This window comes from Drosophila rhopaloa, unplaced genomic scaffold, assembly GCF_018152115.1.
Source record: "Drosophila rhopaloa isolate 14029-0021.01 unplaced genomic scaffold, ASM1815211v1 contig_190, whole genome shotgun sequence".
Taxonomy (NCBI): domain Eukaryota; kingdom Metazoa; phylum Arthropoda; class Insecta; order Diptera; family Drosophilidae; genus Drosophila; species Drosophila rhopaloa.
Window position 1 is genome coordinate 1,104,453 of NW_025335073.1, and position 6,000 is coordinate 1,110,452.

Consider the following 6,000-nt stretch of genomic DNA (forward strand, 5'->3'; position numbering starts at 1 on the left):
ACCATGTTTTCCCAGCCAGGATATGCTCAGGGGTTGGCTAGGGCCTCCACAAAATATTTTTAAATTTAAATATTTTAAATTTACAGTGGACGATGTGCGTAAATTGAGTGAGTTTTGAGGCATTGTCTTTATAATTAGGAGAGGAAATCGAACCAAAAGGTAGGTGACTAGACCCAGAATCAGTTACCACGCTCGGGCGAACCCTGGACTTGGTAAACAGCTATGGTAAGACTCTACGTCAGTCACAGGGTTTATTATGGTAACTACAATAAAATTTGGTCGAGGCAGGGTTTGACTACGACTAAACTCGGGCGAGCCCGTGGGTTTTACTACTAAATACGAAACCCTCGGGCGGGCTCTGTGGATATTAATAATGACACTAAAATTCGGGCGGACCCTGGGTTTCACTACTAATTACGATAAAACTCGGGAGAACATTGGGTTTTATTGCAAGCTACGGTAAAAACGCGGACAGACTCTGGTTATTATCTACGATAAGCTCGATTAAAGACCGGTATATTAGTTAATTGCGTGGCGGGGTTCTGATTTCGTTACGTTTGATCACTTTTCGGGTTAGGATTATTATCGTCTGTTGTAGTTATAAATTTATTCGGTGGGCTTGATAGTGACGGTTCGAGGGTCAGGGAAAAAGAATACGCACTCGTTGTCAAAATTATGATTCATTATTTCGTTTTTATTCACAGTTGGCTTCTTTCGCCTTCTCGTCCCGTTCACATAACTTCACAATTCTTCGTTCTAAATTTTTTAGATCTATTTGCGTTTCTCGCTGCACCAGTAAAAATTCTGACCGACTGTATCTTTTCGCTTACCGACAAAAAACCGCGTGGTCTCGCTTAATTACAACTTGTCCCGTCTTCCCACGTACGTCTATACGGCTCCGATGCTCGTGCTTCAATTCCCCGAATTCCTTCTCATCTTTTGTCTCGTTCCCTTATCCCTTCCAATCTCACCATCTTTCTCGCCAAGCAGTCGCAGAGGTGAACTTCTCGGCGCGTTCGGGGCTCTCTTTTCTCCGTTTGGCAACAGCAACTCCTCCGCTTTGACACGTTCGCTTTTCGGTATTAACTCTCGCTCTCCGTTGTCGGCTACAGCGCAGCCGCTGAGGTGGGCTTTGCGTTCCGTTTTAGACGTTCGGTTTACTGGTCTCTCGTCCTGACCCAATTTACGCATAATTTTTAAATATTAATAAAAATCGCTCTTAACTTCCAATGTAACCGCGTAGACACTTTTCATAACAAAGCACATTATAATACGTCTAAGAAACAAAGCAAAAGCAATAAGATGACAATTAACGGTAAATTATTGATTCTTTTGCAGATAAGAAGTTTAAAATGTCAAAGGTGTATAAATGAGTACATACGAGTTGTTTTTTTTTCTGCTCCTCATGCTTGCTTACTAGCATCCGTAATTATGGAAAGTTGTTGGGGTTATTAATGGTGATTTTAAATGTTTAATTTATGTTGCCTATATTTCCCAAAAACAACAGTTAAGTTTTTGAGCATATGTTTTTCGGAACAACCAATGAGTATTAACTCATCCAAATAAAGAAATGCTTCTAATCGAGAGAAAGCTATAGTCATCATTCTCTGAAAGGAATTTGGCGCTATTTTTAAGCCGAAAGGTAATCGCGTGAAGCGATATGAACCATTGCTTATCGAAAAGGACGTTAATCTCGTGAACTTTTTTCGAGTTCAATTTGATAAAAACCTGAAGTGACTTTTTTGGTACTAATAAAAGTGGGATATTATAAGTCGAAACAGAGGGTTCTACTATTTCGTCATTAATGAGCTTTTGGCCTTGTTCTTGAATTTCGTCCCTTTGACTATTATGAATGAATTTTTGACTGAATGCTGAATTTCCTGTTTCGTATTCAATACACTGTCTTCTGCTGAGTTTATTTAAATTTTTCGGAGAACTTGGGATCTTGCTGGCAGAATTATGGAGTTGTTGCCAAAACCGTATGTTATTGGAACAAAAATCGGGTATTTTAATTTATTTGGTCTAATTATAAGCCAGTCGTATAATGGCTTAAAATCTAATTGACAGTTGTATTTATACCCGTTACTCGTAGAGTAAAAGGGTATATTGTATTCGTGCAAAAGTATGTAACAGGTAGAAGGAAGCGTTTCCGACCCTATAAAGTATATATATTCTTGTTCAGGATCACTAGCCGAGTCGATCTAGCCCTGTCCGTCTGTCTGTCCGTCTGTCTGTCCGTCTGTCTGTCCGTCTGTCTGTCCGTCTGTCTGTCCGTCTGTCTGACCGTCTGTCTATCCGTCTGTCTGTCCGTATGAACGCTGAGATCTCGGAAACTATAAAAGCTAGAAGATTGGCATTTTGCATGTAGACTTTAGGAGTTCCTACGCAGCGCAAGTTTGTTTCAAAATGGGGCCACGCCCCCTCTGACGCCCACAAGCCACAAGCTGTGGCCACAGTTTTGATGATATTATGAAAATTTTAATTGATATGTATTTGTTTCGTCAATAAATATCGATTGGCCTAATAAAAGTTTGCCACGCCCACTCTAACGCCCAAAAACCCATTAAACGCTTAAGCCTGGCTAGCGCCTACATTTCCGCCTTTCATGGCGCCATCTAACGGATGACTTTGGAACAGCTGGCCAAGGTGCTCAACAGAGTCAACGTTAATTCGCGATAAGGATTTCTATTAAAGGAAATTGCGATGGTTTTCATTTGTCAATACCGAACTATATCCCAAAAACTATGCAAATCAAATCTAGTTAGCCAAATTGGAGGTCTGAGTCAAACAATGGCGTATGTGTGTATGCATGTAAGCATACATAAACACAGCTGCTGGTGCAGGACAAAAGCTGCCTGCGCTAAAGCAGCGCTGGTGCTGATGCTCGTGCTGTAAAGCTGCCAGCACTAAGAGAGTGCCGAATTCAAATTGATAATTTGAACTTTTTGTCCTTTTTTCCTGTGGTCACTATAATTCACATTATGTTAAAAAAAAAAAAAAAAAACACAAGAGGGCATATTTATATTAATTTGTTTAGCTGAGTAACGGGTATCTAATAGTCGAGGCACTCGACTATAGCGTTCTCTCTTGTTTTTTATGAAATCGATTCCTAGTATTCCAACACAAGAAATAGCGAATTGTAGATTTACAATATAAAAATCGCGTGGGATTATATATTTAGAAGCTTGTAGAAGAAGACACAAATGAAAATAAAAGGCACAATTAAGAGTAAAGCAAATGAGTTAAAATATAATATTAGTTTTTAATAACGAAATAGAAGTTGAAATGCAAATTAAATGATAAAAGTTGTTATAATTATTACATAGAACGCGAAAGGGCTCGTGCAGACACAAATTTGATGTACATCGTGGCAAGTTTAGAGGAATATAATTTCATGTTAGTTTAACAGGAACATTGAAAGTTAGGCGGTTTACAAGTTCTGCAGAATCAATATCACCTCTTATAAGATTTTGCATAAAAATTGTACCAAGCATTGCTCTACGATTTACAAGTGTAGGTAAATTAAGAAACAGTAATCTACTCTGGTAGGAAGGTAGCCTTACGTTTTGATCCCAGTTTAAACTACGAAGGGAAAATAGAAGAAATTTTTTTTGTACCGACTCAATACGGTCAACGTACAATTGATATTGTGGACTCCAAACCGACGAACAATATTCCAAAATAGGACGGACAAGGGAGGTAAATAATAATTTGGTCGTATAAGGGTCATCAAATTCTTTTGACCAACGCTTTATAAACCCAAGAACACTCATGGCTTTGTTAACAGTGGACATTATGTGGCAGTCAAGTTAGGGGTCCAGAAGAACACCTAAATCGTTAACTGAATATTTACGGTCGACTGGCGTATTTTCAAGAAAGTAACTGATAAACGTAGGAGTACCCCTATAAAAAGTCATAACGTTGCATTTAAGGTAGTTCAACTTTAAAAGGTTGTACTCACACCATCCATGAAAACTATCAATATTTGACTGTTAGTTAAATCCCGACGCTATATCATTATATTATAAACAAAGCTTAACATCATCAGCATACATTAGTACACGAGAATGTGTTATGATAGAGGGAAGATCGTTGATAAACAAAGTAAACAGCAAAGGGCCCAGATGACTTACCTGAGGCACTCCAGATGTAACGTAGAACAATTTTGAAACTGCATTCTGAGTCCTAGCATTCAAGTAACTTGAAATCCAAGTTAATAGAATACCAGGAAGCCCAAGCAGATCTAATGTGAATAAAAGAAGAGAGAGTCAAAGGCCTTACTAAAATCTGTATATATAACGTCAGTCTGCATTTTTTTCTGAAATCCATTTTTACAATAGATGACAATTCAAGAAGATTGGTAGTGGTCGATCTCCGCTTAACAAAACCATGCTGACACGGTGATATAAGCGAGGAACATAAATGTTGCAAATGAGAAGTGAATACATTGAAATGCTTTAGGAATTGCCGACAATTTAGAAATACCTCTATAATTTTTGGCATCAGCCTTCGCACCCTTTTTATGAAATGGAATGATAAAAGAGTCCTTCCAGATATTAGGAAAAACTGATGATGAAATAGACAAATTAAAAAGTTTAAGAATCGGTTTACAAATGGTTGACGCACAAAACTTGAGCACACATCCAGGAAGTCCATCTGGACCGGGAGAACAAGTCGGCGTTGTTGTTTCTAAATCTATTAAGAGAGCGTTTTCAGAAATTAAAGGGGTAAAAATACAATTTGCCCTATTTAAGGGATTAGGGTAGTTAGAATTTGTGTAAGCTGTCGAACTATAAGTGGTTTGGAAAAACTCAGCAAATAAATCAGCAATGTCAGAATCCGTCGATGCCTCCGTTGAGTTTAGACGTACCGATGAAGGCAATGCCGATGACTTACGCTTGGCATTAACAAAGTTGAAAAACTGTTTCGGATCATTTGAAAATTCAAATTTACATCGATTTAGATACATACAATAACAATGACTGTTGAGAACATTAAAATCCGATCAAGCCACTACATATTTCAAAAAATCTGATGGCTTACCCGATTTTTTATACTTTTTATAAGTATTTGATTTAAGGTTTTTGATGTCTTTGAAGCGCATTGGTAAACCAAGGAGGACTGCTTAGGTTTGAAGGAAACCTATCAGGAACGCATTCATTAAAAAAAGTATTTAACGCTGTATAGAATAGTTCAGTGGCACTTTCAATGTCTGTACAATTGTACAAGTCTGTCCAGTTATAATGAGAAATCATATCGTTATGTTTATTATAGTCACTATTACGAAAGCATCTCATTTTAGTTGGGAGCACTAAAGGAGAGAGGGTATCAGAGCAGGGGACGCAAATTATCAATTCCATTGTTGGATGATATCGGTCTTCAGGTACAACAAGAGCGTCAATTCTACATACCGTGACCTCAGACGGGTCTGAAACAAACACAAGATCTAATTGTCTATTTAAAGAATTTCGTATAAAGCTTACTCGCTGTAACGATAATTCTAAAAGGCCATCTACAAAATCATGGGCGGATGAAGGTATAGCGACAAGTTAATCAGTGGGAGGAGACCAAGAAATATCAGGTAGATTAAAGTCACCCAAAACAATCAAAAGGTCTCTGTTAGAAAGAAGGGATAGTACGGATTTTATTGCGGACAGATGGTGCTCATAAATTACTAGATCAGAGCCTGGTGGAATATAAGAACATATAACAAAAATAGATAAAGATTGCAAGGAAACTTTCACACTTAAAAATTCAATTTCGTGTGGGATATGAGTGAGAATTCTTTCAGATGTTAGGCTAGAGGTAACGACAATCAGCACACCGCCCCCCTAAGTGAGGGGCGATCGGTCCTATAAGTATTAAAGGTTTTTGACAGAATATTGAATATTAACAACAGCCGGAGAGTGCAGACGTGTTTTGCGCGAGCTCCGGAAAAAAACCGCTCAAAAGTGAAAAACAATAACTAAAAATACTGGAGTGGTGTAATAAAGGCAATCT